Here is a 20552-nt window from a genome sequence, read left to right as displayed (position 1 = left end):
ACTCTTCACACGATTCAAACAGTGTCATCAAAGAGAGGCGGATATCATCTCAGCAACAAAAAAACCGGCATGGTCCATTTAACATAGAATAGACACCAGTGCGAGAGCGAATTTCTCTCGATGACCTGTCTGAGGATCAAAGGTTAGCACGCTGCTGTGGGTATTCTCTCTAAAGCAACAGACGGTCGCTTATTCTCGTTTCGCGATCTGATTCTATACGAGTTCTAGTAGCATCTTCTACCGGATTGAAAATGTTGTATACAATGTAGAGAAATATCGAGGAGCTTCTGTCAAATTATCGGCAATCCTCAACACTGGCTAATTAAAATTTACATAAATTGTCCGAAATTTTGTTTTACAATTAACTCTTCTGCATACTTTCACTTACATGAAACGGCCACTGCGTAACTGACATAAATGACGTTCATTGACGAATGAAAATTTTCAATACACCAGTAAGCATAGATGTCCTGCAATCCAAATTTCCAGTCAACTGCGTACAGTACAAGATTCTTGACACTAATCGAAATATTTTTTCCAACATTTAATTTTCACGGTGTTTTTCCCATCGCTATGGAAATTGCAATTGTCTCATGATCTTGCAATCGGTCTCTAGACACGAATAAACTCCGTCAAAATCGGAATAAGCGTGACCCAACTAACCAAAAGTTCGGATAAAAGGGACTGATTTGATTTAGGCAACTTCCAAAGTTCTTCAGTAGCATTCTAAACAGCTCATTTTTTGAGTAATCCACACTTGAAAGTTCGCGCGACGCAACCGAACGAACTTCTAAGCTGCTTCTAGAATACATTGTTCAGCTTCCATGCAGCGAGAAAGTTCACACGGAACTTGTTCTGTGCTTCCAAGATCTCAAAAGTTCCGCGTGTACTTTTAAGCTTGAGCTTTAGTTTGAGCTTGACCGACCACCCCTGGTTGCAACTCCGTTACTGATCGGAATTAGCTGAAATTGTACAGGGAATTTCTAGATGATTCGACCTGGGACTGGTAAATTATCCTTCAATGTACATCTTTTGGTAACCCCAGAATTCATTGATCAGTACCGGCGCCGGCCTGGCCCGAACGTAGATCGGTTCAAGATGCTCGGATGCACCACTAAACTCACTGACTTCCCGAGTGAACGTTTCAACAATATCCGACACTGAAGTCCCGGGAAGTCGTGATTCACAGTTCTTATTCGTGAAAACTAAAGGATAATTTGAAATACTATCGCGTAACGAATGAAAACTTCCCTATTTTTTTCTAAATGGAACTCTCTGCTACAAAATAAACGAGTGAATAGTATTTAGACAAAATAGTTGATTCATTGTAGTGACATACTCTAAATAGTTTTTGTCATTTCAAATCATCAGTCAAAGATCAAAAGATTTCACGCGCGACTTGATTGTTTATTAATATTTCCGCCTAATTATTTCAATTATTTATTAAAATTATTGATTGGTTATATTGGTTGATCTGGGCAGCCGGCTACCGAGAAAAAATTATTAATTTATCAAACAAACAAGTATTTTTTTACTATTGATGAAATATGACGATATATGTTATCTCTGTTATTAATTTTGTAATATTAAGGGATTTGCACAATAAGGAGTGTATCGAAAAGTAGTAAGCAACGTTGATTATTGAATAAAAAAGCGAAAAAAAAAAACATATTTTGACAACAGTTTTCGATTTATTGTACAAAAATTACATTTTTATGCATTTCACTGATTATATTAAAGAAAATTCCAGTTTCCGAAAGTGCCGCTTGACAATTTCCCAATACCTTTCAATTGGCCGAAAATCCGGGCAGTTCGGTGGGTTGATGTCCTTTTCCACGAATTGTACATTCCGGCCAGAAGAGAGGAGGAGCCTTATGCTTTCTGTACAGTGGCAGCATTCTCTTCTTCAAACATTCTTCCTCGTACACCTTGGCGTTAATTGTGCCCTTCGTGAAGAAAATCGACGACCGCAAAGCACAGGTACAAATTGCTTGCCAGACCAACACCTTCTGCCCAAACTTTTCCATCGCCACCGTGGTGTCAGCGTCGTCCAGGTCCTGGTACGCCGATTTCGTATAATATTGCGGTCCGGGCAGCGCTTGAGAGTCTTCCTTGGCGGAGGTTTCGTCGTTGATCAGGATGCATCCGTCTTTATTCTGTAGAATCCGGTTATACAGTTTTCGCGCTCTTGTTTTGGCCTGAACTTGCTGTACCAGGGACTTTTTCAGCACCTTCTGTTTCTTGTACGTGTTCAGGGAGTTCCGAACTTTGATCCGTTGAATCATCACGATGCTGGTGTCTTTGAGTCCCGGCCGGGCTGGCTGGGACCCGTTTTCCTACCGGATCGGAGCAAATCCTTCATGGAAAGGATCTTACCGAACTTCTCGATAAATTTTTGACACTGGTGTGGTGCACTTTCACCCGTTTTGCAATTTCGTTGTACGTGACACCACTTTCTGAGCACCAAGTGTGCAGAATTTTCTCTCGCGTTTCCGGATCAATTCGACTCATCATTGAAACGATAAACCGTACCGAAACCAATCGATTGCGCAGCTGTTATTGACATGTAAACAAACATGTCACCGCGAAACACGTTGCAAAAAATTAAGCCATTTCAGAGTAATAACTGTTTGAATGTTGCTAACTACTTATCGATACACTCCTTAGTTGATTTTTATCAATCAAATTATAATCTTGAAAGACATGCACAGACACGGAAGAAGAAAACATACTTCCTCCGAAGCTAACCGGAAATTAATAAGTTGAATGGAGTTGAATGAAGAGATAATTTAGTAAAATGGAGTAATCAGATGTGAAGCATTGAAAAACATCTGATAACTGAAAGGAAAAAGGAACTCCTGCAATTGTCGCCTTTTACGACAGGAAGCAGGAACCCAGTGGATCTATTCTTGGCTCTTTTTTTTCGCCGGATTCCACACGGCATCTAGGCTGATACTGTACGGAGGAAGATAATATCATGCCTTTTTCTTGAGAACGGCCAATAAGCCATCCATTAACATTCACTTTGAAGAGTAATTTCGAAATTCTCTTTCGTCTGGTGTTAAATTCAATACTCTATCTTTCATAGCTCGCTTGCAATTTCTTTCGAAAGTGGAAGTTGACAGGTGTCTTATTGGCCGTTCTCAAAAAAAAAAACGCGTGATATGTACTATCAATCTCCTAGTGGACCCAGCCCCTTCAAAAGTTCCGCGTGTACTTTTAAACAGCTATAAAGTGAATGTTTCAAGTAATTGTGAAAGTTCTGGTTGCTAGGGAATCTATCAAAATTCTATCATGTCTCGAAATTTTGGAAAATTCATTCACAGTTTGTTAACTGTTTCAAAGTCATTCGAACTCTGATCACTGAGCCAATCAACGTTGAAATCTCCTGCAATAATTTTTAGTTTACTAAACTCTGCGAAATTTTCCTACCAGTTTTCTTGAATTTCCATAAGCGGACGATCGTTTGAACTAGGGAAAAGATATACAACTCCTTATTTCCACATCTGCATACCTCCATTATGTATCCAAGAACCAATTATTTCCAACTACTTCGTTGGATTGAATGCTGCATTCAATCGATTCTCTGGCCGAAAATTGCCACTCCACCAGGAGATATTTACGACAGAATAATATTCAAATATGCGAAACTTTGCTGTAGTACTGAAAAACTGTTTAACATTTGCTCATATTGAACGAGTGTTACTAATTTTAGTTTACTCTGTAGCGCTAGGTCGTTTTAGTACATAAGAACAATTTTAGCTCTTCGACATGAAACGACTCTCACTCCACGTGCCCATCCGAATATTGCTTTATCAAAACAAACCGATGCTCTGTTATTTACAGCAAAACCCGAACGGAAAAACTCTCTCCCCGCTCTTTTCCCATCGAGCTTTCTCGCAAAAGCTTTTCCCGCGCACGCGACGGTGCTTTTCTCTCTCTCTCTCTCTCTCTCGTAATAAACCGAATCCTCTCGGTGCCATGCTGCCGAGCACGGATGCATATCGCACGGACGACGGAAGCCACCGTTTCTGAAGGGACGAGCCACCCATTCCGAGCACGAACACGAACTGCCCCAACAAATGGCAAGGACACCGTCGTCGTCGTCGTCGTCGTCGTCGTCGTCCTGCAGCACAAATTAGTTTGTCAAGGAACGCCGATCGAGCGGGATGGTAGCGATGTCGAGTCGTACAAAGCAAACGTGTGTGTAGTGTAGCTACAAACCGAGTTTCCAACCAAGAAGAACGTGCATCGATAGTAAGCACAAGTCACCTGCTTGGGGTCAGTTTCAAATACGGTGGTTCCTCGCGATTACTGCTGTCGGTAGGGTAGTGAGCGAGGTGTTCGTGTGCGAGGAAGTGAATTCTTTTGAATATACTCCTCCTTGCAGTGAGGTGAATCGCGCCGCGCTACTCACGCGAAGTGTCCCGACCAACCTCAACTCACTTTTAGATAACTCGGGCCGCGAGTTCCCCCGGAAAGTGTTGTGGTCCGGTGAGCAGGGCAAAGAAAATAGATGCGCTTTGATGAAAGCAAAAATAAAAAAAATAAGTGCCCTATGTTTGCTTGATAAAAGTGGAAAAGGTCGCCACTTCATTCTCGAGATTTTTTTTCACTCTCTATTTTCTTGCTGAGTTTGTGTTTCAATTTTAATTAATTTGTAACCGCCGGCGTGACGACGACGAACGAACGAAAGGCCAGTGCCGGGTCCAATCGTCGTATTCAGTTAAATGAAGGGCAAATTAGGTTGAACCCTTGGCGACGAGAGTCTGCTCAACGGGTTCGGCTTAATTTTCTCGCTTCGCCATCGGCCCCGGCCACGGATAATAATGGGGACGAACGAAAATAATGCTAAAATATGCTCGCTGGAAAGTGCCCCGTCGAGTGATCGGAAGCGACGAATTTCTTGAAGTGGCGCGTGATAAATTTTGATGGTTGCTTTGGAGAAAACAAAACAGGCAAGAAGCAGGTGGTGATGCTGGCGCGATGGTGTGTGTGTGTGGGTGTGAAGAAGAAGGCCGAAGGGGGCGGGCGGTAGTGTTGTGGCGAATTACGCCATGATTTAGTCATGAGGTCTAGTCGTGGCTAAGTTAATAATTCATTGTGAAAATTGAAAAGTTTGTCTACGGGCGCGATGGCCTTTTCCAGCATGGCACGATAAATCCCATTGTGTGTGTATGTGCAAATGAAGTGTGAGAGTAGTTGAGGGAAGGAAAAAAATAGGATGTACAGTCGACAGCATTGAAGAATGTGTAGAGGCTCATTTAGTGAGGGGAAAAAAGTTTCCTGTTCCGAGTTCTCTCCGGTGTGTCGTCCGTTGTCGCCGTTGTGTGAAGGATGTTTAGGCGGCAGCCTCGGCAGGACCGAACCGAATGAGGACAACGACGTGGGAACGACGGAGTGCGGGAGGGCGAGAAGCGTGCGAAAGGCGAAGTCATTTTTATTCCAATGCGGGACAAGGGTTTTGCCGTGGTTGCATAGGGAAATGTCATCTGGGCTTCGAATGTGTGACGAGATGTTGTAGCTCAGGTGCGCTCAGCTGTTCGTTCGTTCGCCCGGAGCATTTGAGAGTAATTGCAGTGTAGTGCGGCGGTGGGTATCCTAGGCAGTCAATGAATGCGACCATTTTACGGTGAATGTTCCAGTTCTTTTTGAAAGCATGCATCATTAGGGACCGAGCAAATGGGTTTTTGCTTTACTTGAGGAGCAAACAGAAAAAAAAGAAATGTGAAATGCATAAACCACTTAATAGTTGCATTTGAATCTCGAGAATTGTGATCCATATTAGTTTTCAAATGCAAGAAAATAAACCGGTTAGGAGTCCGTTGATGATGGATGAATTATATCACTCGAGAAAGTAAAATTACACTCAACGAGTTCTATTTTTTGAAACACGATTGGTGCCACTAGGTTAGCGGAATACGACCGGCTGAATTTCATTTGAAGAACTGTTTTTCAAATCAGAGAATTCTATCAAATGTTTTCTATTTCAATTCTGCCATACTTAAATAATATCTAAATACTAACATTTTTGGCTGTGAATAGTTTTAACTTTTGGCAAAAAGTTGACAGCTCGACAGTTACGCACTGGTTAAATTTAACAAAAACTACGGCCCAATTCATCGTTATACGGATAGAAAGTTATTTGGATTTATTTTGCACTGAAAATAAAATGATAGCAAGTAGTAAAATAATTTCAATACTGAAAACGATATAATTTTGTTAAAAATTCACTTCGTTTAACAATATATAAAAAGTTACTTGCACTTTTTTGCAACCTTTTTTTCAGTGTCCGAGAATAACAGTCGAACTGACAGAAACAACCATACACTGAAAAGAATTTGCACGCTAGCATCATGTGCAAAGCGTTTGAACTATCACTACTTGTATAAAATTCATGAAAATATGCACTTAAGGTGCAATGTAGCGGAATGCGAAAATCACGTTTTTGATCAATTATTCAAAAACTAAACCGATTTTCGAAAAACCAAAAACACTTAAGTTTTCGAAATCAAATTTATCATAACTAAGTATTCTTAGAATTTTGAAATTTTGCTTTGCTGAGCCGTAATTGGTTTTTGAAATGTATAAACGGCCACTGTTCCGTCCCACGGGGATGATTTTAGAACTGAAAAGTAGTGTTTGTAGCAGAATTTCACAAAGAATCTGAAAATGCAACTCAAAATTATAAAGTTTTAGCTAAAACAACCGAAAACTGAAAAAGTTTACATAAACTTTTCTGCATTTTTTTTATTGCTTGTGCGCTGCTGTTTCGTATTCAGGTGATGTGAGAAATGCACGGTGGGCACGGTGGCATTATATCGTGAGCAAAAATTACATATCAAATAATGACGCGAATTTATGCAGTATTGGGTTTTGTGTTGAAAAAAAAACGAGTTGAATACAATAAAATGGGTATTGTAAGAAATCGTTTATTTTCTAAGTAGCTGTCATTTATAATGCTTATAATGTCCAACTCTGTTGAGTTCAATGCATTGATGTTGCTGAAACAATAATGCTTGGTTGTGTAATATCGTAAAACAGGTATTATTTTACATTGTAGCAATTTTTATAGCAAAACTAAAACTAAAACATTGACAAGCTACTAAATGAAATGAATAAAAGCCAAGTATTATCGTTCATTAACCTGATATACAAACAAAGTGATAAATATTGAGGGTCAGCTTCGAGCCAGTCAGCATGGAAAACTTATTGGGATTCATTGGTTTTTCAATTATTATGAATTCAATGAATCAACGCTTGATTTTGATTTTGATTGAATAATAAGGAACTACGAAATAACTTTATATTCAATTTCGTGCTTCAAATATGTGCTTGAGAAAAGATTCACTAAATAATTTTAACTGCATGGTATGATGAACTATTAGTTATAATTGGAATGTATTCCAATATTGTAATCTTAGAAATTATTAAACTATTGATGATTTCTGGCACCGGAGGCCGGAGGCTGTTTTGTCTTCGGTTCGTTATCGTTGAAACAGACATTTCTAGACCCATCATGCTATATAATTCCGAAAGTCGCTTCCGAAAAAAAGTTGATGGTGAATACTTTTACGTAAATTCTATCTCATCGGCGGGAAGGGCCTGGTGAACGACTGGCAAAGATATCGAAAATACTTGAATGTTCTCTTGTCTTCAATCGTTCTTTTGAAAGAGAATCCATGCTTGCTACTAAACTCAGGCATATACATGGTTAGCAAGTTGGTCAATACATATACATATAGCCTCATGTTAGTCATTCATGATTACTCATGATTTATAGCTCTAGTGTAAGAGTAATCACTAACAATAATGATTGAATTAGCATATATTCAAAGTGTGAAGAATTCAAAAATCCATTACGTCCAGTCTTTTTCACAAGCCAATATAAGGAGAGGTAAGCCCACTGCGCTCAATCATTGAAAAAAGTTCTTGTTTCTATGTGTCCGTTTTTCTTGGTACGCTTTGTGCGATAGTTCGTTCAACTGAAGCGGATAAAATTTTGCGCGCATTTTATGACGCTACATTTCACCTTAACTCATAAAATGAGGGTAAAAACTGTTCATATTTAGTGTGAATCATGCTACATTTATTTGAAATGCACATCAAAACGATAAGACATATTGTTACCTCTAGATTCTATATGAATTTCACATGAATGTCACATTATTTTCCATATAGATTTAAATTGAAACACTGTTGACCGATTAAGGTGTTTTGCACATACATATGTGCTGTACTCGTTTCCACTAGAATGTGAAGTGTTAAACACATGTAGTTCGATTCAATAGCAAAACACATCCAAAGGAAAAAAACACATCGAAATTAGTGAATTTCCACATGAAATCTTGAAACAAACCGTGTTGGTTATGTATTGAAATGAGAAAGCATATTGAATTGAAGTGCTGTTTATATACGAATCGATCGTGCAAAATTTTATCAGTGTACTCTCGAGCAGGGTTTTTTTTGACAACGGATTCAATAACTACTGTCTGATTTTAACCTGAAGTTAAAACTATTCGCGAAATAGCTCACAGCCTTAGGGTGTGAACCATTTCGTGGTTAATTTTAATTTCTGGTTGAAATCTGACACTCGAGTGGTTATTTTGATGTTGTCAAAAATAACCCTGCTCGAAAGCATGATTATTTTTGACAGATCGATGGTTATTTTCCGACACTGAAAAACATCTTGCAAAGAAAATTCAAATATAATTTTTTAGTCAAAATTATTTCCAGTGCAAAATAAACCCAAATAACTTTCCACCCGTCAAACTTTGAAATGGGCCGCAGTTTTAGTTAAATTCTACTACTCGACACAAAATAACTACTCAAGTGTCAGGTTTCAACCAAAAGTTAAAATTAACCGCGTAATGATTCACAGCCTCAGAATACTTGGAACTGTTGAATTAGGAAACACTCATTCAAAATCAAACTATTTTGACATTCTATTGCAAGTATTGTTGAAAAAACGTCAAATATGTGAACCGAGAATTAAACCGCTGTTCACCTAAAATTCAAGAGTTTGAAATTATATTGTCTTAGAAATTTCTATTGCCTAAATGCACGCAACCACACGATTACGTGTGCTTTTGCTCGTATCGAGAGATTTCTACACCCAGTGCTAAATCATTTGGGAAAAGAGATGTGCTAAATATTTTGTGATGAATGCAAAACCTTTTTTTCTTAAGCTAAAGCTGGATAAAGTCGGGTTGTTTGGCATTGCTGATAAAGAAAGCAAGCCAATCTTCTTGATGCAAATGCGATATTTCCAAGCATTAGGTGCAATGTAATCGAGAATCTGTTTTAAATTGGTTGTGTTATAAATGTTCAAAATCTGACCATTGTTTGTACGGTTTTATACTCCGTATTTTTTGTATTCGCACCCCTATTTAGAAAACAAAGACGATCGATGTACAATTATATATCTTTCGGAAAATTTGGAATTTGATTTTTATATATGATTCGTTTCATGCGTGGAATTTTTTAAGAAAATTTCCAATTCTATACACACTAAGGCTGTGAACCATTTCGTGGTTGATTTTAGCTTTTGATTGAAAGCTGACACTTGAGTGGTTATTTTGTGTCGAGTAGTTAAAATAACCTAAAACTGCTGCCCATTTCAAAGTTTGACGGATGGAAGATATTTGGGCTTATTTTGCACTGGAAATAATTTCAACTAACGAATCGATATTAGAATTTTCTTTGCAAGATTTTTAATGTGGAACACATTTTCGTTTTCTATATAGGGATGCAAATTAGAAACTCAAAAAAAATACACGTAGAAATGTGGTCAGGTTTTGAGCAATTACAGCTCAGTCAATTTTTTATCAATTATTAATATTATGACACCATTTGATTGGAAATATCTCTACGTATTGATTTGAATGTTCATAGCCATGTATTTTTAATTGTATATCATTTAAATATTGATTAATAGCAAGCAGTGTCCAAATTCGACTGCGAAAAATCTCCGGCATACCGGATTTCCCTGCCATAGTCGACGGTTTTGAAGAACTAGGTTATATATCAAAGGGGAAGCATCGCTCTGATTGGTCAATCGATGTTGGAAGCACGCGAAGCTATAAATATAAGCAAAATTATAGCTAACGTTTCAGTCCTACGCGTAGCATGCTAGAGGTAGACAGCAAGACAAAAAGTGCCATAAAACGATTTGAAGCTTTAATTGGTATGCTCTTATCTTGTGTCATGCAAGATCGGATGAAATTCCATGTTATATCGTTTCGCCTGAGAAATTGACAACTACCCAGGGTAAATTTTGAGTGCTTAAGATTAATTTCTAATTTATATAAGATGAACTCGATTGAAAATGAGAAAAAGTTTATCGCTTTAACCGAAATCGCAAAATGGTAGTAATGAAAATTTATAGAAACGCTATAAAAATAACTGCTTGCATACAAAACTTGAACACAAGCTTGGCGAAGAATAGATTAAATATCGATATCCGTATCGTAAGCATGTACAAACATATAATTGCATATATTTGGGCTATTGATGTAATTTCGTCGGCTACAAAACAAGTACAAATTACGACAAACAGAGTTTATATTCTGGGTTCGCGTGTTAAGTGTTGGTTCCAAATGAAGATCAATGTAAGCAGACTCTCGCGCATTTGCGGATTCAAAAGTGTGATGAATAATTGAAAATGTCGATCATTAGAAATTTTCGTTGCCTTGTTCCACATCTATGGCTCGAACAACCCCATGAGGCTGATCCTTGTAGTTTTTTCAGTGTCGGAAAATAACCATCGATCTGTCAAAAATTACCATGCTTTCAAGCAGCTGAAAACTGAGTTACGTTAATGAATGTTGAAAATAAAATCGATTGTTAAGAAATGTTGATAAACGATTCACTGCAATGATTTATTGATTGGATTACGTAGTAACATATTTTATTGAATATTGAATGATTCCAAATATGTTATATATCAATATTGATCACTCCAGGAAATCCAATACAAATCGCAAAAGGCATCACAGTTACATCTTTTTGTGACGGAAAGGGTTACTAATTCAATATTGCACAGTGAAAAATTTAAAAAAAATCAGGTGGCGCAAATTCACATATGACACAATTCATAAGAACGTAATCCTTGGAACTACGAAATTAGACAACAAGAATATAAATATATGTCAAACCAGGTGCGACAACCAAAGGAAGGGGGGGGGGGGCAAAGCACTTTTTACCCCTCTAAAAGATTTATTGGAGTGGCCATGCCCTCCTAATATTATGGCAACTTTAATAAATTTTTGAAAATTACTAGAAATTTCTTATGACATAATGCTTTTTTCTGTTATCCCTGTAGCTCGTCTCTGTAGCCGTTCATATTTCTTACCTAAGTTACTACAATTTTCAAACTAATTTACTACAATGTGAAATGTGTTATATTTTACCACTTTCGAATACTGGTTCGGAAGAGAAATAAAATTGGCTTACTTGGTTATTTTTATTTACTCTAACTTCTCCGTTCCCTTTATAAAAATGTTCTATACATTGCAAAGTTTAATGATCTGTAGTAAAAATCTTTTGTGCCACCCCAGTATTTCATGGAACTTGCCGCCCCTGCGTCAAACATATCCCACATTTCAAGCAAACGTGTAAATTTACATGTTTTAGCACTTGAAAATACACAGACAAAAATATTTACATCCATTTTCATACACATATTTGGAGCAGGAAATTGACTATAAAGTTACTCCTCTGATCTTTACTTTTCAATAGACTTTAAAAGCAAAACTAAGCGTAAATAAAAATACGTTGAATAATTCATTGAAAAATCAAGTCATTCTAATGGTTCGATGATGGTTTTCAAACAAATTTTTGATTCAATTGATGTCTATTTCAAAGTATCATTGAATTACATGTCGTGTAAATTTCATTATTTTTTCTGTGTATGTCAGAATGCATTAAATATAGGTCAGATTTACTGTAAAATTGAGTCATTTTTGACGCTCATACATGTCGGTCTCACAAGACATAAATTCAAACGAATTTTTCTAAGTGTGTGTTTAATAGTTTGCGTTTAGCATGCACGAAAATCTGAAATGTCAAAACTACACACTTCGAAAAATTTACATCTCTATAAATGCATATAATGCACAATTCAAAGCATGTAAAGATAAGTCATAGCATCAACTTCACAGTTAATTTGGCTGAAGTTTACATCGATACAGACGCCTAATTTATTTTTACATGTTAGAAGTACATGTCATCGCCGAAGAAATTGCGGCATGCTTGAATTTTCGTCATGCGTAAATTTAATTTTTGCTATGAGTGTAATTAAGCAAGATGCCTTCTAGAACTTTTCTATATTTTAAGTGTAGTTTTTTTTCTGATGAAATAAAACATCGCACACCAAAAAAAATTGAATTTTACAGATGACTTATTCCCTCATACGATGTAATTCATAAAGACCTAATTTGTCAAATGACGGAAAATCTCATTTGTAATGACTTAATGTTAGATGAGCTTGAATTTAACTGGTTTCGACTGTAAATTGCGTTCTGCTAGCAGGTGCGACTGTATGAATTTAAATGCACCTTTTACCAACCAAGCAGATGTATGCTTCTGTGGCTCGGTTGATTAACGGACGTACTTGCGATCCAATGATTCTCAGTTCAAGTCGGGACGGTTGCCCTCAGTACTCTTTTTTTTATTTCAATGAATTTCATGTATGGAGTTTTAAACACAATATTAAATGTTCTTCCACGTAAATTTGCGTGAGCTACGACGCTCTATTTATGTGCATCTAATAAGATGTAAAGTCACAGGGTTTTTTTAAGTGTGCATCTATTGCAATAATATTAGTTGCATTTTTTGATTGCTGATAATTTGGTGCTGAGATACAGTGGACATGATCATGACAAATCATAATTTTTAAATCGCGTTCTCGAAAAACTTCTTCATCGAATTGTTTCTCGATATTTTTCGGTAAAAAAATACAAAATATTGCTCGAAATTCGTGTAGATTTACATCTTTACGGATGCACATAAAAGGCGTGTCGTAATTCACATAAATTTACACTTCAAAGTATGTAAAGATAAGTCATATCGTTAACTTCACAGTTAATTTTACTTCGATATAGATACAAAAATTGTTTTAACACGTTAATAGATGTAATATTGTGTCATCACTGAAGAAACTACAACATGCTTGAATTCACGTCAAATTTAATTTTTTCGAAGAGTGTGGAGGACGGGAATAAGAACAAAACTGGTATACTTCCTTCAATTTTCTGAATCGTTCGTATTAGTTGTTTGTGTAAATTTTGCAACTTCTACTTCCAGAATTGTAACGGTGCATCTGTACTAAAGTATGATATAACCGCACAAATAACGCTGAACAAATGAGAGTAAAACAATACAACAAACAATACCATTGCTGTTGTTTTTAATAGATTCACTTTAGGATTCAGTGGAGGAAAACTTCGCATAGATCTTTGGGAATATTTAGACAGTGCTTGGAGAACCAATTTGTGAATCTTATCCGATGTGTACAACTGTTGAGAACTATGTTCCACGATTTATTTATCCACACCAGACCAGAATTTATTCAGGAAATGAAACTGAGTTAAAGAACTAAATTCGGAACCTGGGAATCCAGGTTTGGAATCGACATCAATAATTCAGTTCATGAAATTAGCTCTAGAATTCACAACAGCACACCCAACAAGAACTCCGAACTTGAATTAAGGAACTGAATTTAGGTCCGAAAACTAATTCCAGAACCTAAGATCCGAATTTAATTTCAGCATGCATATTCTGTACTCTGGAAATTAATTTTTTCTGGTTCGGAGTTCAGATCTTAAATTTTGTTGCAGAATCCAAATCTAGAATTCTTATCTTGAATTTTGTACCAGAAGTTTAGCTGAATCAGAACTCTGGATACGTATTCAGAGCTTAAATTAAGGCATTAAAGTTTCAGTTCCAAAATCCAAAGCCAAGAAACCAGTTTCAGAATCTTGAATAATAATTTAATTCCAGAGTGTAGTTTTAACCTGTATTCTGAAACTAAATTCTAAAACTAAATTCCAAGCCTAAAATTATGCTCTGAAATCAGTTTCAAAATTGGGCCTGAAAACCGTCATCCGAGTGCGAAAAAGGCAAGCAAGTGTGATGAGTTTTCCCCATTGTTTTTAAAAGTTTAAGAAAACTAAATATTTGGTTTATTAATGGTTGTTTCACACCGCTGAAAATTTAATTATAAATTGTTGACCATATTTCTAATGGAATGGAGAAAGAATTATGTTTTTGAATTTGGTATAACTCGAGATATTCACAACTAATTTCTACCCATTCTTCTACAGAGCGAATTTCGAAAAAGCGCCCCATAATAAAGTAAGACGTATTAACAAAAAACAGAATAGATGTATCGTATATTTGCACAGATTGACAAATTTGACCGACCTTCCCATGATGTTAAAGTTAAATATTATTGTGATTCTGTCGATTAAGTTTCAATTATTCAAATCTTTATTTTTTCAATTGACCCAGATGTGAACTCAATTGACCTCAATTGATTGTGTGTAATTTAGTTCTAGTAATTAAACCGTATCGAAAAAAACACGGTACGCTCGGTTTGCCTGAGTTCTCGAACATAAAAGCCAGTTTCAATAATTTATTTCGGACTCAAACGTTCGACGTTTCGCCTCCCAATCAGCCACCGACCGGGAAGTGGCCCGGTTTGCCTGCCGGAGCGTTGTGACAAACAGGCAAAAACAAAAGGAGCGTTTTTGTGTTCGGCAAATTCTATCGGCTGACAAATGGCAGAACGGTGGAATGTAAATTTTCGTTCCAACTGCACTACTGCCCGTTAAGGTCAACTCGCATTAGGGCGATGTGGTTCCGAATTTTTTTTCGGTTTCGGTTATGATTGGTAGCTGCATACCTATGTAGCTCAGCCATTGTCGAAGCGTGATTCGGATCGGTCGGATCGGCCTAGTGCGGGTTGATCTTTAGTTGGCCGAGAGGACCGAAACAAAAGCCACCATCAAATCTCGTCACTGAGTTTTGCTGTCGATTTGTTTATTCATACTACTTCCCGGTGACCACCACCACCACCACCATCATCACCGAGTTCATGGGACGATGATACGAGGTTGTTTAATATGTTTTTATCCGTTACCATAAGTGTGTGTGTCGGTCGGTGTAGGTTTGAGTTCGTTACCACCGATTTTGCCGAATTTTCAACCGACTAGTTGCGGCCCGTTGGTTTCGAGCCACCGGTTGTTGTCTGGATGAAGCAATAGGAGGGCAAAAACCCCGGACTGTGCAGCAAAAAAAAACTACGACTACATTTTCGGCACGTGCTGTCACTCCGGTTTGTTGTCAGTTTGGTAGGAATTTATTGCGCTGTAGCGGCTGTCGAACTTGATGGACTAGAGATGCCCCGATTTGCTGCTATCACACGAGAGGTGAGGAAAGTGTTTGACGTGCAGATTACTCCGATGGTTCACCGAAATTGCAATATTAGTTCATCCGACGACGGCTATGCTTTTCCATAAGGATCGTAGTGAAAACGAATCGATTTTTATACAGTTGAATTTGCCCACCAAAAGCCACATCGCCCACACTTTTTCACCTAAGCGCTGTGGATCAATATTTTTGTCCCAATTTTCCTGGATTAACCACTACTGTGCTACCGGTTGAATGGTACAAATGTAATTATTTCGACTTCGCTGAGCTGTCCGAAGAAATGTACCCACTTCCGTATTTCGCACCAACACCGGTGCGTGCGTGACCGGACCGGCCAGTGTATGGATGAAGTCCGGCTAATTCCCACTTCCACCGGCCGTGGTCGTGGTCGACCCAAGTTGGACAATGTTGGGCTTGGGACAGCAACAAAACATTAAATGGAACTTGACTGCGGGACTGTTTTTTTTCTCTTTTGTTCTCATAGCCCATTATCACGTGGTTGGGTGGGAAATGTTTGGTGGCTTTCGGTTATTACCTCAAACTATCAGCATTTGTGGGGTTTTAATCGGAGATCAAGTTGATAGCTAGTGGGAAAAAGTGAAAAGGAGAAATGAATGATATCAGCGGATTTTTTTCGCAAATGGTTTGAAATCGTTCAGCATAAAAATCTACGCTCTTGAATGCAATTGCTTCCGTATGCTGCTCCTAGCTTGCCACAAACCAATTGAGTCGACAAAACGACCATTCCAATGCCAGTTCCTTTTGTGAAACGATATCATTCAAGCGATGGTTTTGAAATTGCATACGTACGTCACAAGATGTGCATTGTGCATATCAAAAAGACATGAAATAATTCATGACTTCACATTGCTCTCCACATTCGGTACCCAAGCCACAGACCCGATTGCCCGAGTCTTTTGCGGTTGTTCAGCAAAACATAAATTGATCAAAGGTAGAAGTAGCATTATCCTGGAAGGCAGGCAGGCACCACGTCATCATGCTCCGGCGACGTATGGCACCGAACCGGTTTTCCCACCCGAACAACAATGATAATGTATATCACCTGTCAGGGGCAACTCTTGGGTAGTTCACAACATGTTCCCAGGGTTTATCGTGGTCCCAAATGGGAAGGGGAGTAACTTGATGCTATAAAAAAAATGCTAATACCGCATCGCTTGCCTCCTTTACTGCTTTATCGTATGACCGGAATTCATGTGACAGTATATTAAAATTACGAATATACACTGAGGTCTCTTTTCACGCGGGGGATACGTAGCGCATAAAAAAATCGCGTTGAAAAACCCGTGTAGCTTCGGAAATCCACGTAATAAAAAATTATGTAACTTCGCGTAACTTCAGAAATGTACGTGAAAAAAAACACAAAATTAAATAAATTTTTGACGTAGGACCACGTCTTTCTTTACTATGCTTCCCTGGGTGCATTGTCAAAATTTCACAACACGAACGTGTGTAACGACATTACTCCAGATTTGATTTCCGAACAACCTTTTTCTTGTTTGAGTATTTTCTCTAATTCTTTCACGAAACGAATGGAAGAAGGTGTAAAATTGTTATTAACACTCCTAATACCAAGCTTAAAAAAGTTACGCGAAGCACCAAGCCTCAAAAAAAGTTGGAACGGTAACTTTGAGCTACCATAGCCTAGTTGTTACTCGACTAATTGCGATAAATTTTACACCCTCGAATTTTGTGAAGTTTGCAGATTATTTTAAGTTTATCATTATTGACGATCTTTTAGGAAAAACTAATGAAAATCGAATTTTTACCCGTTCCAAGTTTTTTTTAAGCTCAAAATGTGCCCTATTTGCATTCATGCGGGACCTGCATCGCGAATCGGATATTGAGCACTTCAACTTTACCGAGTCATAACTTTGCTGTTAGTCAACCGATCTTCAAAATTTGTTAACCATTGGAAAGGTACTACTTCCAGAAATTAAATGCAGTGAAAAAAACGAAAAATAGAGTTGTCTACCCAAAGATATAATGAAAACTGTAGATAGATGACCTAAGAAAAGATGAGACTTTTTACAATGATCGTAAATATCTCGAAATTCAAAGCAACGACCTATATATATTTACACATCATTCGATTGCTAGTGATACCAGCTACAATTTTCGCTCAACTACCATTCCTGCCCAATCAAAAGAAAACATTAAACAATCGATAAATTTATAAATATATATGAATTTTTCATTTTTTTTTTTCACATGTTTGTATATAACTCAAAAATTAAAGCCATGACATGTACATTTTTTAATTCAGAATATTGGAATCATTACCAGAAACAATGTATTGATGACCAAAATTATATATCCGTTCAAAGAATTTCAAGAAATTTGGTACAAATACAGAGAATTTGTAGTATTGGGAAAATTTTGCCAAACAACATGAAATCAAAACTTTTAAATTTTATGACATATATTTTTTCATTATTTTAGTTGTAAATTTATTACAAACAAAATTTACAAAAAAAAACTGAAACTTGGATTTCACTGAAAATTTTGAAAATTTTAGTAAATAACCTAAAACTCTAAAAATAGTTATATTTTTGTATTGGACAAACGATCCAAACAATTTTTATGCACAACCCAAACGCAATTGATAACTACTAAAATTTTGGTTTTGTTGTAGGTTTGCCGTAGAATATCAAAAAATAGATTTCCGAGTTAAATTGCATTGCACAGTGGTCCGGATCCACAATTTAGGGGGACAAAAACATTTGTGGCTTAACCTTACACTTTAGAGCTATGATGTCTTCAAAACAAATGATCAGTGAAAGATAAGCCATATGTCGATGTACATGGTATTAGGGTGGCTCTTATTATTAAGGTGATCCAAAACTTATTTTCCGGATGTGTTGAGATAGAGGACTGCATTCTTCAGCAAAATTGTAGATAAACTTATATCGAGCAGCTTTGCTGAGGACACCATTGTGGTATCCCCAACGGTTTTAGTTTTACAGCTATTTTTAAAGAGCAACTTAGGGTGTTCCTCAAAAAATCAGATTTTTTACTCTAGTATTTATATTTCTCTCTTTTCGTATAGATATCTTTCAACATCTTTTAGAGTTTGTTAAACCCATTTTTTAATGACTGGCGTATTCAGGTAGCGTTTTCTGAACCGAAGTTATGAGCGAAACTAGTTCAAAAACAGGTTATTTTTAAACTGCTATATTTAATATTGAGGCAAACGAAAAAAAAATCCGTTTCTTGTATTTGACAGAAAATATTTTCGAACATGTTTATAAAAAAAGGCGAAGGAGATATTTTTTTAAATTATATTCATACATTGGGTTTTTTCATTGAAAAATATTTGTATCATGTAAGTCATTTATTAGCTATATATGAAAATAAGGTATTTTTGTTTTCTAAAGTGTCAAATTAATTCAAGTGCATATTCGGGAAGAAATCGTTCTGTATTCTTCGGGGGATGCAGAATGATGTCGCTTTTGTAAAATCTCTAAGGCCTCTCGGTGGTTGGAGGTTTTATCAACCGTGCACTTTGGCGCCTGCAGATCGTTCAGCATCCATTCGGGGATGCAGGACGATTTATTTTTTGTTTTGTGCTGTTTTCCTACCTCACCCAATTCCCAATTCCCTTCCATGCTCCTTTTATCCTTCCCTTCTCATCAGGAAGTCAATGAGAAGCTGCGGCAAGGCGCAAATCTCCAAATAACTAGGGGAACATACCACTTGAGCCAATTAGTTCTGATAACATAGGTGTAGGGTTTTATTCAGTGAATAGCATTCAAACGAAGAGGTTGTTTTTCGAGACGAAGACAACTGTAAGCTGCAAATAGATTGGTTGGTTGGTGCTAATCGCAAAGGCTGCTGCAAAGCCAATACTCGGAGCGATTCCACTTTCATAAGTACGTGAAATAGTGGAACTCGCTTCACTGAGAAAGATGGACTAACCGATTTGAGAACTGTTTCATTTTGTAGGTTACACTAGTTCATGCACTAGCTTGCATGTTTTTCAAAAATCAAAAATCGTGTTGTCACAAAACTGTTTAAAGAACACATTTTTTATATAAGAATAAGAGAGATACCTATGAGAAAGGCATCATTACATAACTAGGTGGATAAAAACAAGTTTTACTTAATTTCGTGTGATGTTTTGTGCTAAATACAGAATTCTACTTTTTTTTGTTTCGATTATAGAGGTTTTAACATTGTGGTCATTCGCCTCTTCGGACCAGAAAAGTTTTCTGACTCTATTTGCGGGGTTGGGAATATAGCCCAGGTGGGCAGCGTGAAAGGCATCGACTTACCCATCACGCTATACCCGTCCCCCTAAAAAATTCTACTTTTGTCGTGAATACGACTTACTTTACTATGGGGTGCCTTTTCAAAATTTACCCTCTGAGAAAGTGATAAGTTTTTGATCGTGAATATCTCTTGTTGTATCTAACGAATCAACATAATTTTTGCTTCATGCCATCGGAAATATGATCACAATTTTATGATAAAATTTTCAGTTTTGTGACATAGTCTCAAATAATTCAAAATTAAACTTTTCTGAAATGTTTGGTATGAACGAGTATCAAAGAAGGATAATTCATAAGGCGCGTTTGCCTTTCTCGTATTTTTAAAGCTCATAGCTCAGTGATCTGTGAAAGGATTTATATAATCTAACTTCGCTTTCGGCAAGAGCGATTACGTCACAGCTGCCAGTCACATTGGTGAAAGAGCAACGGTGGAGAGCATTACACAAAATCAGCCGTTCTAATGGCTCTAAAAGTGTTCTAAAGAACTATTAGGATTTGTTGTTCGCAAATCGAAAGGAAATATCCTCAGTTTAGTGCAAATCTAGAACAGTTTGGTTAGATTTTTGCACTTTTCGCTGTGTGAAATTCACAGTAATCGAGATCAAGTGAAGCCTTCTTTGTTTTTGCGAAAAATGTTCCACAGTTTAATGTCGTAGAGAATTACGCAATTTGACCCTTCTAAATGCTAGAAACGAATCCCTACAGCATATTGATAGTTTCTTCCGATGAATTATGCAATTCCGAAATGAAATAATCGACTTTAAAATTCTGTATGCGGCTATTTTTATAGCCGTTAGAACCGCCCATTAGTGAAAAAGCTACAAACGAAAT

The 20552-nt window shown here is 37.1% G+C and overlaps 1 protein-coding gene across 12 annotated transcripts in view; it reads left to right on the top strand.

Moving 5' to 3' along the window:
* LOC131439242 (uncharacterized) overlaps window positions 1–20552 on the top strand; it is a 684657-nt gene that overhangs the window by 216444 nt on the left and 447661 nt on the right. For 4 of the 12 annotated variants that reach the window (XM_058610057.1, XM_058610049.1, XM_058610102.1 and 1 more), the window contains exon 1: window positions 4151–4281. The exons of 1 other annotated variant lie outside the window; for it this stretch is intronic. The gene's annotated coding sequence lies outside the window, so the exon portion shown is untranslated. Of the gene's footprint in view, window positions 1–4150; window positions 4282–4364; window positions 4495–20552 lie in introns of those variants that run through there. 7 more of the 12 variants (XM_058610041.1, XM_058610023.1, XM_058610013.1 and 4 more) reach the window with 6 other exon arrangements.

This window comes from Malaya genurostris, chromosome 1 (genome assembly GCF_030247185.1).
Source record: "Malaya genurostris strain Urasoe2022 chromosome 1, Malgen_1.1, whole genome shotgun sequence".
Taxonomy (NCBI): domain Eukaryota; kingdom Metazoa; phylum Arthropoda; class Insecta; order Diptera; family Culicidae; genus Malaya; species Malaya genurostris.
Note: the sequence above shows the minus strand (reverse complement) of the source record. Positions and strands in the feature narration are given on the sequence as shown.